This window comes from Microtus ochrogaster, unplaced genomic scaffold, assembly GCF_000317375.1.
Source record: "Microtus ochrogaster isolate Prairie Vole_2 unplaced genomic scaffold, MicOch1.0 UNK122, whole genome shotgun sequence".
Lineage (NCBI taxonomy): Eukaryota > Metazoa > Chordata > Mammalia > Rodentia > Cricetidae > Microtus > Microtus ochrogaster.
Genome location: NW_004949220.1, coordinates 274068 through 290145, shown reverse-complemented (window position 1 = coordinate 290145; position 16078 = coordinate 274068).

Genomic DNA, 16078 nt, shown 5'->3' with positions numbered 1-16078 from the left:
TCTCTCTCTCTCTCTCTCTCTCTCTCTCTCTCTCTCTCTCTCTCTGCCTCTCTGCTTTTTCCTCTTCTCCCCTTCTTCCTTTTCCTTTCAATAACTTAGTAAATAAATATCCAACCTCAATCTGCATGGCATACCAATTCATCTTGGTCTCTCACCCACCACACAGGTCCTTGCCTGGGACTCACTGCCCCTCATGGCCCACAGGCCACTCAGAGACTTCCTGCATAGAACCAGCTGCATTCATGTCCCATCATGGTCTTCGGACATGCTACCCACTGCAGCCAATGGGGGAACAGCACTGTTTTACTTAAACCATAACAACAGGTATCTGTAAAGAGCAGGCATGGATTCATACCTTTAAGTCCTAGCAAAAACCACAGATTTTTGTTAGAAGCATGTACATTTTCTGCTGTCCAGAGGGCTGGGTATGGATTGGCAGAAATGTCTTTGGCCTGATAAAAAACTCCTCTAAGTTCATATTTAAATGGCAAACAGAATGAATCTTGAATCTTGAACTTGTGACCAAAACATTACGTAGTCTTGTATCTATCAGCTTATCAGAACTATATTGTAGAAGGGTATCCCAGCCAGCGGGATATGAATGGTGGTCCCTGATAAACCTAGGGGAGAGGAATGTGAAAGACCAGGATAAATCCAGACCCTCCTAGCAGGAAAAAATAGAGCCAAAAATCTAAGGGGGAAAAGTATCAGAAATCTATGATTAGCTGGTTCAGTTTCAGGAACTAGCTGAAGATAAAGTTAGATTGTAATTGTGAGAATAATCTTGAGAAATGGGGAGTTTCCCCCTTGTGATTATCATTGGTATTTTTGGAATACTGTGTTTCAGGAACTAGCAGATTATGACCTTGACAGTGATGTTGAGAGGCAGGGAGTTGTCCCCTTGTGCTCATCACTGCTATTTTTGGAATTTTCTATGATGCCTTTCCTACCCCTTTGGATTACAGGGCTGTGGTTCCTTCCTTTAAAAACCCGTTCTCCTGGTTACTCAGGGTCAAACTCTTCCCCTGTGTGGGTTATGAGTCTCGACCCCAGTGCACTGGTTTCCATCTCATCTCATCGATTAAACCTCGTGTGATTGCAGCAAGGACAGTCTCTCTTGAGTTACTGGAAGGGGTTATGCTATCCCGAGACTTGAGTGAGAGTCTCCCCATACTGGGGGTCTTTCAAATGGAGGGTACAAGAGACAAGAGAAATGACAGCAACACAGTATTTCTGAACAAACGGCAGTTTATCATTTCCTTAGAAGCTGTTATATAGCAAATGGGCAAGAGGGAGGGGAGGTGTGTCAGGTCTGTTGGAATTCAGGCCTAGAGACATTCCTAGCTGATAAGTAAATACAGTCTGTGATAGTTGACTAACAAAGGAAATGCTAATGTTTTTCTAAAAGCCTGGTGCCTGCAGGTCCCACTAGGCTAAAGTCCTAGGTCCAGAACTTGCCTGCAAAGGTGAATACCTTACTTGTGAACTTAAGATGGCTGTAATCAAAATACAGATCTCAAAATACAGGTATTTACTTCTGGTGTGCCCGCCCTTTTTAAGTATTAGAATGAGGTGAGTTAAAGGTCATCTGGTAGATGAGGGCATTAACCAGTGTGTGTGTGTGGAGGGGGGGGGGAACAGAGGCCTGATCCTCCCATGTTTAATTGGTAGGGGAAAAAATTCTTTCCAACTTTGTGGAAGAATTTTCTTTTCAGAGTTACAGATGTCTTTTTGGGGAGGAGAGGGTCTAGGTTTTTATATCAATACCTCTGGACATCAACCTATATGCAATCAGGCATGTTCCTCAGGAGACCCAGAGACATGGTCTTCTCCCTGCAGTACTTTGTCTAGCACCCCTTCTGCCAGTACCCATGTCTGTCATGGACAGACACACATATCTCTGAGTTTTATGTCTCCAATAGGAGACTCGCTCTCCTGGGTCTTCTTCTAGCCCTCAAGCAGCCAGATCAAGCTGGTGATAATGGAGCTGAATGGGCTTGGATGCCAGAGTCCACCTGTTGGTGACCAAACTTAGTGAGCCTATTAAGGGCCCACAGTCCAAAAGCCATCAATAATAAAATGCCTAAAAGGGGTCCCAAAAGGGAAGGGTAAGAGGGTGGTGACCCAGTGGAAAACATCCCTCCTCTTGCTCTCTCTGCTTTTTTCTACTCTCTAATTATTTCCTGACCTTAGCAAAACTGCCTCTAACTATCCCAGTTGATCAGTATAAAAACAACATTTTTTTCTTTTAGGACAGTACAAAAGGATCAAAATCTAAATTTTTCAACATATGCATTAAACCCAAACATTTTGTCAAATTCTCCTCAACGTCTGTAAGCAGCTACAAACATCACCAAGTCAATTCCAGTAAGAGTACAATGACAGACATTGTTGTTATCAAACACCAGTTCTAGTCTCTGAGCAACATTCAAACCCCCAGTCTGCATCCTTCTTAAGTGAAGAGGGGTTCATATTTTAATCAAAATGAGTTCTGTGTCCCAAAGATTAAAACAGTCAGATGTTTAGTTAGTCTGCATCTCAGCTCAGAAGCAAACAGGATTCAAACTACAGAAAATTGTAGTCACCATGGTCAGGTTATTTCAGCAGGGCATCTGTATTTGTGTCCAGGTCTAGAAGCAGCTAAGCATTTGTGCTTCAGGGCAGGTGGGATTCCTGGGTGAGGTGAGATGGATTCAGCTACCTGAAGCACTTCTTGGCAATTATCTCAGCAGAGTCTCTTTTTCTGGACTCTCTGGAGGCAGAATGACACCCTGCAGTATAGAGTGGCTTAGCAGGTACTGTGATAAGGCACTCCTCTCTGTGGAGGCAGGGAAGACTGGATAAAGGATTTCTCTCCAATTGTTTCTCAAACTCCTCTATGGGGTGTTTGGAGCTATGACATGATCAGGTCCAGCTTTATTTTCTTTCTGTGGAAAAGGCACAAACACATTCTCGACCCCAAAAATATATAGATCAGGTCTTTTTATTATTTATTGCAAAGGCTTCTTTACCTTGACTTAGTTAAGGTCACCTTGGTGTAATTATGTCAGATCTGTTTGTAACAGGATCAGTATACAACTTTTATAAGTTGTTTTCAAGGAGCCATGGTATGCTCCACAATTCCTTTTTATTATTGACCATATATGCAGTTCTTCCATTGGAAGAGCCATTTGTAAAATTTAGTATAAAATCTTTTAAGGGATTTTTTAGCTATAACATTAACAAAATATAGTTTTGTGAATTGCAGCAAGGATCATCTGGGGAAAGATTTTTATTCTGGCCTTTGAATTGAGCAAACACAATTGTCCAAGAATTACTCTTTTAAAATTATTAATGAATCTATTGTTATTCTTAAAAAATATACCTGGGGGGGCTGGCGGAGCCCGCCATGAGAAAAAGCAGCTACAGCTTCCCACCAGCAGGAGGGCGCGCATAACGGACATATAAACACAGGAAATAGCCATAAATGTTTATTAAAAGGGGAGAGAGAGAGAGAGAGAGAGAGAGAGAGAGGGAGGGAGGGAGAGAAGGAGGGAGAGAGAGAGTAGGAGAGAGGCGAAGCCCCATGTGCACACCGGGAGAGAGAGAGCAATGGTGGGCGAGGTCAGAGGTTAAAAAGGAGTGGGCGTGGCCAGGGCAGGGACTGAAAGAATAACATTCCCACATCTTGCTTTTAATAAAAAAGCAAATTAGACACTCCAGTTTGAAGGAATTGGGGCAGCGAATTCTCAAGACTGCTTCCGGCTGATTGTGGGCGTCATCTTTGGGGGTGGGCGCGGGAGAAGGCTGGGTGCTGGTCACGTCCTGACATAGCTGGTCTCTTTGTTTCTGACCGATGTCTGTGGCATGGAAATGTCTGGTATTTCTTATCCTGTTTAAGGTATTGGCAGAACAAAGAACAAAGTTAAATTAAGGGAAAAAAATTTAGGACCAGGGGTTTGAGGGGGTATCTGACCTGTTTAAGATGGATTCTTTAATTCGGCTCCCTGGAACTCATGAGAACTTCTTGGGTTTGTGAAAACAGAAGGTTTAGACATATAATGACTGTAGCATAAGAGATAAATTTGGTTTGAAATTTGTTTGGTGAGGTCACCTTGCAAAACCTCTCAGCTATAAAACTGTGAGAGATCTTTGAGAAGGATAAGATTTTACTTGAGTTACTGATTAAAAAATGACAGAGAACTTACTTGGTTGGCACCCAGAGCTACTCTTTTTGGGTCCTCCATGGTTGCTGAAGGTTGCACTTGAACTTTGCTGTTTAGCGCAGAGCCTGCCAGGCTCCAGAAGATCCTGTGGGCTAAGAAATCTGTAGGAAGACAGGCCTACCTTGACCTGAGCAGCTAGCCTGTCGATTCCAGTGATTCTGTCTCTGTCTAGAGGTCTTTACTTTAGATGAAAGGCAGGTTTGCCCAATGGTCAGCACTCTGCAGTCAAAGCAAAATGCAGAAGGACGTTGTTCTGCGTGTGTCTGTCTTCTGACTTCTTTGGAGGGAGCAGAGAGCTGCTGCTAGGAGCCAACCTGTCTCTTTTTTGTTGTTGTGAAACGTTTTTAATAATTAAATACTTAAATGTCACATTCCCTAGATCTCTGAGCAGTTGAGGGCTGTTTATCAGGTATAACTATAGTATAGAATTTGTTTGGAAAGTTGGGTCTGAGCTTGACCACACTGGCTCTAAACAGGTAAGATTTACATTTGTAAAAAGGCAGAGAGAGGGAAAAAACTGCTTGTAATATAAGGTTAGTGGCAGAACCGACAATGGTAGAGAACAGCTTAAGAGACTTAAAGGTACATACCAGTTTAAAATATAAGACTCACGTTTTGTAGTCTGAAATGAGATGTAATAAATAATTATTATATGTAGAAAGAGTGAACAAGAATTGGGCAATGTGGATGCCTCTGACGGGCCCTGTTAAAGGCATTTAACCATTGCTCAAAACACATTTAACAGAGTTAGCATGAGGAGTTTAGTGAAAACCAAGTGAAGAGGCAGGGTAAAACCGGGAGAGTGTGGTCACGTGGTCAGGCCCTCAGACAAGATGGTGGAAAATGTCACCTGACGCATCTGGCCTTCAGCCAAGATGGTGACTGCCACGTGTAGTCTGCTCTGTTGGAGAGCCAGCCATGCCACAACAAAAGCCGCAGAGGGAAGGGGCAAAAGACTGGAACTGAAAAACGACTGTGGATAGTTTTAATGGGGCCACTTATTTGGATAGAGATGGATAATAAGTATAAGGCATTAAAGCATGAGGCCGGAGTGATAGGATGGCTTGGCTCCCATGGTCAAGGCCATGCAAACAACCGCAATGACCGTGGCACCTCAAGCCTACAACAAGAACGGCTCCCCGTTAAGGCGAGATGCAGATGGCATGAACCCCCGGGCCCTATGAAAAGGCATCCGATTCCATGGGGGGGGGCTATAACCTAGCTGAATTGACTCGCGGGCAGGAGGGATTCGGCCTAGGTCAGGCCACACCGTAGTGGCATGCTGCACCATAGCAGCAGTTACAACAAAAAGAAGGAAGAAAAAGAATAAAAAAAGGAAAAAGAGAAAGGACTGGAGGCCCCGGGCCTCCAGGTGCGGGTGGGCACATGCTTAACACAGGAGACAGGCTGAATTGAATGCCAGCGAAGGGAACAACTGAGGCCCTGAAAGCCTGTAGTTGGAGGTCCCCTCATCCCTAAAAACCATGAAGGGTTGCCGGGAGCTCAACGGTCAATCCCTTGGGTTAAAAGAGATGGTTAAGCTGGCTGAGATGGGGACTCTCACGATTAGTTGATTTGTTGTTTGGAGGAGCTGCATTCAGGCAGATGGAACACATGGTCGTTGAAGAGAAGATACTCAGGTCCTGATTCTGCCCCACGAGGGAACTCAGAGTCCTGGCAGAACTCCGGCCCCAGGTAGAAGTCCGGGGCACACAAATCATCCGAGTCACACAGCACCATTTGTTATTCTTAAAAAATATACCTGGGGGTGGGGCTGGCGGAGCCCGCCATGAGAAAAAGCTGCTACAGCTTCCCACCAGCAGGAGGGCACATGCCGCTCTGGCGGTGGCGGCAGTAATGGACATATAAACACAGGAAATAGCCATAAATGTTTATTTAAAGAGAGAGAGAGAGAGAGAGAGAGAGAGAGAGAGAGAGAGAGAGAGAAAGAGAGAGAAAGGGAGAGAAGGAGGGAGAGAGAGAGGAGGAGAGAGGCGAAGCCCCGTGTGTACACTGGGAGAGAACACAGGGAGAGAGAGCAATGGCGGGCAAGGTCAGAGGTTAAAAAGGAGTGGGCATGGCCAGGGCAGGGACTGAAAAAATAACATCTATTGCTTAGTATAAGAAATATTGATTATAGTCAATATTCTGTCAAACCATCTCCCAGATTTCAACTCCCTCTTTTGTACCAGATAGGCTACTGTTCTAAATTAAGAGTTTAATATCTTAACTGGCAAAACTGGGAATGTGTAGCCATAAAAAGCATTCTGTTTTATCATAAAACTGTTGTAGGATAAGTTTCTTACTTAATACACACACTTGCCATAGCTGAATTATAATTAATACCCTGTACTTGTTGATTATTATATACATTACCTATTGATATATACTTTACCTGCTTGTGTGCCTGTATGTAAGCTCTCTATTGGAAATTGGCTCATTTCTCCCTTTAAGAGAAATTTTACCTAGTGTCTAAAGGTCTCTGTCAAGTTGGAGCATAGGCTTGAGCCCCTTGCATCTATCCCAGCCCCTAGGCCTGGTCTGTACTCCAAATCCCAGCATTCTAGGTCCTGACCCCTCCCCAGGTTATTTAAATGAATCCCCAAAAGAGGAACATGTGCTCTCCCTTTACCTTTATCCCAGTGGTCACGATCTCTCAGCTTTCTGGTTCCCCCTCGAGGCCACCCGAGAGTGCAGAACTCCCATTAAACCTGGATATTTTTTAATTTGGCTTCTTTTGATTTGGCTTGGTTGGGAATTTTGTGTTGGCAGGGAGCTCACATTAGGAAATATTCCAAACATTTTGGAGAGTCCACTGAGCTAGGGTAGGCCTTTCCACGTGGCTGGCCACGTGTTGAAAGCCCCCCTAGTCTACAATTTGAGCTTTCTATGCCACACTTAAAACTGGCTTCTGGGCTACACCAGCTGCGTCTTGGTGAGTCCCTTTTCTTGTCTATACTATAGGGTTTAGGGGAGACCCATTTGTACTAATTTTTGTCATTTTCAGAATCTGGCTGAAGTCATAAGCTCACACCAGAAATTCGATTTTCAGTGGCAGTCAAACCCACAGGACCTGGATTGAGATCTGTTTATCTTGGGACTCCAGGCATTCAATCTTTGTGGCCCCATTTGACCTAAGGGCCATTTTGGCAGACCCGCTAAAGTGGACTTAGGTCACATAGTTAAGCATAGAATCTAAAATGGGCACTTAAAGTTTAAAGCCAGGTCCTCCGTTGCCCCTGTAATACCTCTTACAAAAATCTTTTTAATTTGAGCTTGTCTAATACAATCTGTCCCAAATGGCTACTTTCCCTATGTACTAAGTCTTGAGCTTACTACTTTCTGGGACCTGCCGTGTCAGCACAGACCTGAAGTCCAAGAATCGGCGAGGGGTGTCCAGATTGAATGAATGCAGAGAGCACGAGGTTGAGGTGGAATAGCTTCTTTATTGTTCTGCTGGGGCTGGCTTTTATACCATGGCACCAAATAAGAAGGAGGTTGTCAAGGGACTGTAACCTGACCCCAGCAGGGATCAAAGAATTGTCACCGGCACTCAAAATTCCTTCCCCCACTCCAGGAGCAGAGGGAATTTATTATGTTTTCTTTGCAGATAAGCACCTCAAATGGGGGCAGGAATATCATAACTTGGGGCTGCTGTTCCCACAGGGACCTAAAAAATTTTTTGTCACCCTAAGGACAAATGGACAGAGCTTACATATGTCCATGGTTTTGGGGCTCTGCACTCTCACCCTCCCCTTAGTAGCCAGTGTCTCACAGCACATGCTGCCAAAGGCACTGGCCCCTCCCTCACTCCCTCAAGCCCACACTTCCCAATCCCCTCCTGTGGAGCAACATTCTTTTGCCTCCCTTCCTAATTTGGAGGTTCAAGGTCAACTTCCACCTTCCTCCCCGCCTCCTACCTCACTGCTCCACTCCTGGAACCCTCTGCTTACTGGCCTAGCCCCTCCCATACTCCCTTTTTTTCTTCCAAATCTCTCTCAGATAGAAAAAGTGGCTAGTTCATTTTCTGCTAATCCTTCTGCTTACCCATTTTTCCTCAGTCAGTACCAGATACTAGAAAAGAGTTAACAAAGGTTGAGGATGGTCCCCAAACTCCTATATGGAAACTGGTGAAAATGGCCTTTACAGTTTTTAATGCCAGAGAGAAATAAACTGAGTCTTCCATACAGACAAATCTACAACAATCTACAGGCCCAGGCCTTAGCCGCTTCCCTAAGGTCACAGGAATGGGGACAAGGGAAGCCAACCACAAGGCTCTACCCTGATAGAGCCCAGGGTAAGTCAATCTCACAGGCAAACTATTTCAAGTGTGACCTAAATGGTCACATGGCACAATATTGCACTACACCTACTCTGAGGTTGTGCTCTAACTGCCAGCAACCTGGACACTGGAAATCACAATGCCCCTGTGCAGGCTTGTACTCTATGTCACACCATCGAAGTCCAGCATCACCATCAGCAAGTAAAATTGTTCCAACCCTCGAAATTCTCAGTCTTACAGAGGATTGATGCTTCCCAGACTTTGTCAGGAGCCATTTTCCCAAAAATTATATCAGGGACCATTGTCCTGGGGATGTGTGCAGAGAGCCCCACACCCCAGCTGTATTGATAACTATTTGATGGCAGAGCCCACCCACACCCAACTATCTTGAGAGCTATTTGTTAGTGGAACCTGCCCCACATTCCAACTATCTAGAGAACTGTTTATGGTTGGAATCACAAAAGGAACTATTTTGCTTGCATAGAGAACACTAGGTGTGTCTATTCGTGACCATTGCTGCCCCGGCAAGACCTCTTCCTGCCCTTGCCATACCCCCTGCCCACATTCCAAGCCAAATTTCTTATTCAAGGGCTATATAAGCCACAACCATTCACTAATAAATGGAGACCTTGACAAGAACTCTGCTTGGTCTTCTTCCTCTTTCCTGCCCATGTCTTTTTCAGATAGCACCTCTTCAGGACCCTGGAATAACTGACCTGCCAGGCGGGTTACAACCCTGGAATAACTGACCCACTGGGCAGTTACAAGACTTGGTTTATCCTGTTACCCTCTCTGAGCCTACAGGTAAAGCTGCAAGTGGTGGGTATATCCATTACGTTTATTCTCAATCAGGCCTTAAGTTTCCCTTACCAGTTTCAGATATGGGGGTAGAAGGGACCCATTCCTCCCACATAAAACTTTGCCACTGCCCTGCATTCTTGCAAGACATTTTTTCTCTCATTTTTTTCTTAGCAATATCTTCTTTGAATTTTAAAAATCTAGAAGGTCCCCAGTGTCAGTAGGTAGGCAGCTGGCTCTGGGAGCAGCCAGAGACACCCGTGGGTCCCCAAGCAATGTCTGGTCTCAAGCAGGGAGACACATGCCAGGCAGGCTGGTCGCAGCTAGCCTAGCGGTGTGAGCAGGTGGTGACAGTAAGGTTCCATGACCAGGAGAGCCATGCAGAGCCAGCCATGTGGCGAGCAGCTGGGCAGGCAACAGTGAGTTTCTGGAAGGTGCAGGTTCCCAGCGGCAAGCAGGTGGGTGGGCAGCCAAGCAGGTGGGACACACGTGGACAGACACATCATACAGAATAGAATTAGATATTTATTGCGTAGAGGGGGAAAGAAAGGAGAGAGAGAAAAAGGGAAGAGAGAAGAGGACAGAGATAGCAAGAGAAGGGAGTGGGAGAAGGGAAGCACCCTCGGCAAAAGGAATGGTGAAAATCAAGATGGTGAGAGGAGGGCAAGGGTCGCTGGGGGTGGGCGTGGCTTATCTCTTGTCCAGCACCTTTACTGGGTGGAGATATCCTTAGCTGCTTCTCCAAAGCTTTGTTCCACTTTTTGGAGTCCATGTTTGACCCCACCCAGCTCCAAGATTCTATTTTACCGGTTCACTCTTCCTTCCAGATGGGTTCCCAGGCCAACCCACAAGAGACTCTCCACATAAGTCAGTCTCTTCACCAGCTTCATGGACAACAACTAGGCAGAGATTGGCAGGTTAATTTCACCCATATTCCTTCTCATAAAAAGTCTTCATTATCTCTTTACACTTGTAGACACATTTACAGGATGGATAAAAGTGTTTCTGGTCTCCAGGGAAACAGCAGATATGGTGGCTCAGGATCATGGAGCTTATGTCAGAAGCTCTCAACATCTCCTGGACAATGGGACTTATCAAACAACTAACCAAGCTCTCCATTGAACTCAAGTTGTCTTGGTCCTCACCTCAGGGCCACCCCATGTTTGCCTATTGGCCTGAGCCCTTTTGAGCTGCTTTATGACAGACCCTTTCTCCTTAACCATCACCTCCTAGTTCAAACTCCTCCACCTCTCCCTTTTAAGGTCTCTTCTCTGTTCACACACTGACAGTTGTCTTCCTGCCACCACATCAGTGGACCCTAATGCCCCTAAACCTTCTCCACTCTCCCTAGGGGACAGAGTACTCCTCAAACAGTTAACTCTTAGGTCTCTTGAACCTCGATGGATAGGGCCTCACATGGTAATTTTCACCACCCCCTCAGCTGCCAAGCTCTTGGGGCACCCATGCCAGTACCATCTCTCCAGGCTCAAGCAGGAGCCTACTCGAGACACTTGGTCTGTCCAGCAGACAGGACCTTCTACCCTCTGGTTTTCCAGGATGCCACAATGAAGGGCTTATGTACTCCTCATTCTGGCAAACTCATCTTTGGTGATAACAGTTTTTTTCTAGACACCTGCCTTCTCACCTCCCCCAAGGTACAGATGCCTGCTGTCTCTGGAATGACAGTACATGGGATGCCTTTCCAGCCACACCTCTCACTGAACGTGGACACCTAGCTCTCTCCTTCCCCATGCTGCCCAGTTCCTGCAGGAAGTAGCCAAATTTGAGTCTGCACCCTTTTTTTCCAAAGATAGCTTAAATGTTTGTCATTATTACCACTCCAATTTTATGTTACCCCTATATCCAAAGAGTCTGGAATGTCAAGTTGGGAGTGTAGGGCCCAGCCCCTTGCATCTATCCCAGCCCCCAGGACTTGTCTGGATTCCAAATCCCAGCAGGCCAGGTATTTAGTATGAGTATTTAAATGAGCCCCAAATGAGTTCCCCAAAGAGGAACACATGGTCTTCCTTCTTCCCAGTGGTCACATTCCCACAGCTTCCTGGTTCCCCTGGGGGCCACCCAAAAGTGCAGAAGTCCCATTAAACCTGGATATTTCTTAATTTGGCTTGTTTTGATTTGGCTTGATTGGGAATTTTGTATCAGCAGGGAGCTCGTGTTAGGAAATATTCCTAACAGTCTCCCATAAGAATATTATAACTTGGGCTTTAGCCATTGAATATCTAATTAAAAGTTTGTAAGTCTGTCTAACTGATAGAAAAATGGAAAAAGGAAGCATTTTAACTAATGATGCTGGCCTCATTAGACGTTAACCTGTAGAAGAATGAAAATAGATCCACATCCATCTCCATGCACAAAACTCAAGTTTAAATGAATTAAAGGCCTCAACATAAAAAATTACATTGAACCTCACAGAGAAAAATTTAGAAGTGCACTTTGGCATATCTCAAACACAGCCTCAGTGGCATAAACATTGAGAGAAACAATAAATTAGATCTCCTGAGTTGAGAAGCTTTTGAATAACAAGACATAATATCAGCCTATAGAATGGGAAAAGATCTTTACTTATCATAAACCCACTCTAAAAACAAGAAATTAGTTATCAAAAGAATAATCCAATAAAATATTTGTTACAGACCTAAACTGAAAATTCTCAATAAATGAACTTAAAATGACTAAAAGACACTCAAAAAATATTCAAACATAACATCCTTTAGACATTAGACAAATGCAAATTAAACTCTGAGATTTTATCTTATCCCTGTAAAAATGAGCAGGATTAAAAATTTTGCTAAAAATATTGCTAACAATTTATGCTTAAAGAATGTGGGTAAAGAGAAAACTCCACTTATGGAAGTGCAAATTGGCACAGCCGCTTTTCATCCTAGTGTGGCTATTTTTTAAAATTAGGCAAATATCTACCTCAAAACTTAGCAATACCCCTTTTGGGCCTAAATACAAAAGATGTATAACCATACCATAAGGACATGTGCTCAGCTATGTTTACAGGAGAATTACGTGATCATAGCCAGAAGCTGAAAACAACCCAAATGTAGCTGTTTTACACATAGGACAAATGAGACACCATACTTTTAAATAGCTATAAGTACCACAAAATATCTTGGAGTAATTCTAAGCAAGCAGGACTGAAGGTTGGATCCTGTCATCTCTCCTTGTGAAAGGGGAAATGTTTTCCATTTTTAACCATTATCACTTGTCAGAGTATAACTCTGGCCCTTGATAAATTTAATAAAAAGCCCCAATCTTAGCAGTCCACCCTGAAGCAACACCTGGCAGCAGGAAAGGACCACAAGCTGAAACAAATCGACTCCCACCCAAGAGTAGACCATACAAATGGAAAAACTTGTATGATAAGAACTTTAAATCTTTTAAAAAAGAAATTTAAGACATTGGAAAATGGAAAATCTCCTATTTTGGGGGGGAAAGTAAAACCTAATATAGTAAAAGAAATGAAAATCACACTGAAAGCAATCCATTAAAAATTATAGCAACATTTCTCATAGGACTCACCTACAGATTTAATGTAAATGCTCATTAAAATTATAGCAAAATTTTTTACAGAACTCAAAAGAACAATCTTCAACTTTTTAAGAAAAAGATAAAAACTCAGGATAGCCTAAAGAATTTTAAAATCCTCTGAATGTATTATAATCTTTGATTTTAAAACTTTTCTACAGAACCACAGTACTGAAATTAATCTACCTTGGATATAAATTTATATGCCTACAAACTAAAGATTTTTGACCAAGAAACAAAACAGTGAAATGGAAAAGAAGCATATTTAACCTTCTTTTACTGTCCTGAAGCTGTTGTTTTCTGAAGCTAGTTCCCTTTTTGCAAACCTGCCTGGCAGTTTTTGCTTTGCATGGCAGGGGTTTAAGACACAGGCTCTCTAGGGCAGTCAGCCAGCCTGCCTGGTAGGAATAGCTGTGTGGATCATACCCCTACTTCTAATGTCTTGAGGGTCTCTGAATCCACGAGTAAACATATCCTGTTTACAAAATGCTTGCCCCACAGTAATTTTTTTTTTTTACATTGTGTCACTGTTGAATCCCCTCGAATCTGTCTCATGGTATGGTTTACCATGGTGATTCTTGCTGGACCAGTGCTTTGCCCACTGACCACAGTGGTCCAAGTGCATGGACAGGACTGTCCTCTGTCTTCAGTGACATTCCTCAAGCCTCCATGGTGTCCTCAGGCCTCATGTTCGGGCGCCATCTATCCCAGTCACGGGATGAGAACGGTGGTGCCTGATAATTCTAGGGGAGAGGAATGGAGGGTACAGGAGACATGAGAAATGACAGCAAGACAGTATTTCTGATCAAACTGTCATTTATTATTTCCTCAGAAGCTGTTATATAGCAAATGGGCAAGAGGGAGGGGGGGAGTGTCAGGTCTGTTGGAATTCAGGCCTGGAGACTCCCTAGCTGATAAGTAAATACTGAGGGTCTGTAATTGTTGGCTAACAAAGGAAAATGCTAATGTTTTTCTAAAAGCCTGGTGCATGCAGGTCCCACTAGGCTAATGTCCTAGGTCCAGAACTTGCCTGCAAAGGTGAATACCTTACTTTTGAACTTAAGATGGCTGTAAACAAAATGCAGATCTCAAAATACAAGTCTATGCTTCCAGCAGAAGGGGAAAAAATCAGAAACTTTTCCCATCTTAATCTGTATTTATATCTTAAGTCATTTTTAGACACTCAAAGCTTATGAGTTTTTATATCCATAGACATTTATATATCTTAAAACATATTTTAATCAATTGACTTAGTAGCTTTAGAAAAAGCAAGGCTTGATTTTTATAACTATAAATTGAGCTAAAAAGCTTTGTGGAAGGATATGAATACCTGTTGCTGCTAAACTGATGACATTATAGCTGGCCTAGTCACTAATACTATCAGAAATCACAGAAGGAATAATAAATTATACAGAGTACAGACCAAGCAACTTTCAATTCCATTAAAAAATGACAGGGACTAGAATCCATATATAGTTAGCCACACCCAGGTCTCCATAGCATTGGAGGCAGAAGTATTCAGAACAGCAGTCTTAGCCAGGCCCTTAAGGTGATTCCCACCAAATGGAAGAGGAACATGGAAAAGACTGACCTTATTTTGTTGAGGCAAAATGATATAATCAATTCTCCAATGTCCTGTTATTAGTCCACTATCTGGACCAGGTCCTGGCAGTAGGTGTTGTACTGGGGCATCTCAACCAGCGGTCAGCATTGCCATAATTCAGTTTGAGACATCATGGTATCCCATAATCATCTTTGGAGACCTTGGGCTACTGCTAGGATCTCAGAGTCTCTGTCTAATATAAATTTCTAATCATTATTTTAAATATCATAATCTGCGTATCTCTGAAGTATGAGTGCTGCCTCGGTATATCTGATTGGACAAACTTTGTTTTGAGTCACTCATTTCAAGTTTGATTTTAAAAACATATACAAGAACCTAAATAAGGCTTCCCCAGTAATTAATTATATGAGTATTTTAAAGATGACTGACTAACTTGTATTTCCTAACAATCTATAATAAGTTAGTAGCTTTCATAAGACTAACCCTTTACATTCTGTTAGGGTTAGCCTTAAAAGTATGATTTTTAAATTGAAGCTTAAAGGGCTGGAGAGATGGCTCAGAGGGTAAGAGTACTAGCTGTTCTTCCAGAGGTCCAGAGTTCAATTCCCAGCAACCACATGGTGGCTTACAACCATCTATAATGAGACCTGGTGCCTTCCTTGCTAGCAGTGCATTGCATGATTAATAAATAAATAAATCTTTTTTAAAAAAAATTGAAGCTAATAAAGAGTTATTCCAAGGATTAAAACAGAGCAAGTTTGTAACCAGCTATTAATGCTGTCTCCTGCGAAGGCAAGGAAAAGGTCCCAGAGCAAAATGGGTAAAGGAGGAAGCCTATGGGCTAGCATTGCCCTTAACAAGTTCTAAGGCACTACAGCTAACTATTAGGGAAGAGCCAATGTAAGACTTTAAGACAATCCTGAAGCCATTTCTGACTATTCTGAATCCTCTCAGGCTCTGTGCCATAGAGCTTCCCCTCCTCCCCTGGGAACCAAGGACCTAACAGCTACACATGCACATACTCAGTTCCTGAACAATTACCCATATACGTATGTTTTGATTCAGTCCCCTGGGAAATGGGGTCAAAATGACCTCTTACCTCATCTGATCTGGCAACAGCTCTTCAGCCAATTATTGATAATAGCCCTTTTGAATAAGCCAATCACAACCCCCTTGCTTCTGTGGCCTTCTCCTTAAAAGTAACCTGTGCCATCTATTCGGGGTCTCTCAGCTTCTCGAATGCTGAAGGACACTGTCATGACAGAATTAATAAAATCCTCATGCTTTTGCCTTGGCTGTGGTGTGTGAGATGGTCTCTGGGGGCGACTCTTCCTCGGTGTTTCGACACTAGAGTCCAACACCACAAGATCACTTTTGCCAGAGATAAGGAGGGTGACATCCTTTGTGGGAAGCAAGAACTTTCTCCAAGCAACCTGAGGGAATGGGAGCTTTGTCTGAATGCCTGACCTTAGGAAAAGGACTTTTTATTTTTATCTCTGTTAAGTGCCTGTGTTTCAGGAACTAGCTGAAGGTAAAGTTAGATTGTAATCTTGAGAATAATCTTGAGAAACAGGAAGTTGCCCCCTTGTGATTATCATTGGTATTTTTGGAATTTTCTGAGACACCCCCCCACCGCCCCTTTCGGATTACTGGGCTGTGGTTTCTTCCTATGAA